General features: G+C 30.2%; 1 pseudogene; it reads left to right on the plus strand.

Moving 5' to 3' along the window:
* Positions 1-1,452, plus strand: part of LOC111618284 — a 41,516-nt pseudogene that overhangs the window by 13,215 nt on the left and 26,849 nt on the right.

The following is a 1,452-nucleotide window of genomic DNA, read 5'->3' on the forward strand; positions in this document are numbered from 1 at the left end:
GTTACATAGTTATACGCTGGAAGAGGAGATCGGATCGGAGGTCCGGGTAGCGTAACTGGCAACGCATCTGCACGGTAAGCAGGAGTTGTGGGTTCGAGTCCCGCTCCGGGCCGATTTTTTCTCCCAGCGGTTCCAAATTATTTAAATTAATTAATATATTTATAATTATTAATTTTAATAAGAGATGGCGCCTAACGCTTACCTCTAGTGCCAAATTAATTACGTAATTTATTTAGAATTTAGCATTAAAATAGCCCGGTTAATTTACGGCATTCGGTTGGTGTCTTACTATATTGGATATCGGGTTTGGAGATGTTTATTTATATATAATCCTAACATCACCAGTTTTGAATTCCACTGTTATAAAATTTATTATTGAGTGTAATTGTAATTATATCAGAAATATTAAAGAATTAGCATCTATATGCTGTAAATAAGGCCAAAGAGGTGATTTATTGCAGATGAAGTCAAGCCTGAATAAGCAATGTTTTATCATAACATAAAAGGATAAAATTATGTATTTAAGGGATTATTGAATACAGTCTAAAAATTGATGATATTCATAATATTATCAGTTTTTCATAATACAGTTTGAGAAAAGTCTGTAATATCATCTGAGTCCATGCAAATCTTGGTAGAGTAATAATAATAATAATTTCTTTTTACTGAAGTGATACTTTTTTGCCCTCCAGTGACTCTTTAAACAATGTTTTATGTTGTATTGAAAGTCAAATTTATTTTTTCAACCATCTTTCTTAATACAGTATGATATACTTTTTGCATAAAAGTTACCATTGAACCTTAGTTATTGACAATATCAATATGTATGTATAATAAACCATCAATAAAATTTTTCAAATTTACATTCTGAGAACTTTGAAAATTTTTATATGAAATAAATAAGATTTCTTTATATGTTAAACAACAGAAACATAATAAATATTTATCATTGATCTGTACAGTATCAGTATGTATATTTTAGAGCATGCTCAGATTGCCATCATATTGTTTTTTTAGCTATAATTTCCATATACCAGAATTATTTTGTGATTGATTTGTCCTCCATTATATTATTTAACTCATTAGAAGTAAGTAATACAGTAGTCTCTCGAAAACTCGGCCTAATGTGATCCGAAGGGTGGCCGAGTTTGTGAAAATGCCGGGTTATCGGGAATGGGGTTAAAAAAAATAAGTATGAGTGTTTCCTCAGAAAATACTGTACTGTACTTGTATGTATTGTTTACTTGAGAATACAACAGAGAATAAACTGCCCAAATACTTTAAACAAAGGAAAAGTACGTCCTTTATGAAGGCATAGAGTCTTTACTACATGAAAATGAAAATACACTGTGTACAGTAATTTACCTGATAAGACAGACCTCAGAAAAATTCTTAATGAGGCATAAAGCTGTCTATAATGAAAATTAATTAACTAAGGATTTTTTTGAAGGA

The sequence above is a fragment of the Centruroides sculpturatus genome, unplaced genomic scaffold, assembly GCF_000671375.1.
Source record: "Centruroides sculpturatus isolate CEXI.00-Female unplaced genomic scaffold, Cexi_2.0 scaffold83, whole genome shotgun sequence".
In the NCBI taxonomy this organism is placed as follows: domain Eukaryota; kingdom Metazoa; phylum Arthropoda; class Arachnida; order Scorpiones; family Buthidae; genus Centruroides; species Centruroides sculpturatus.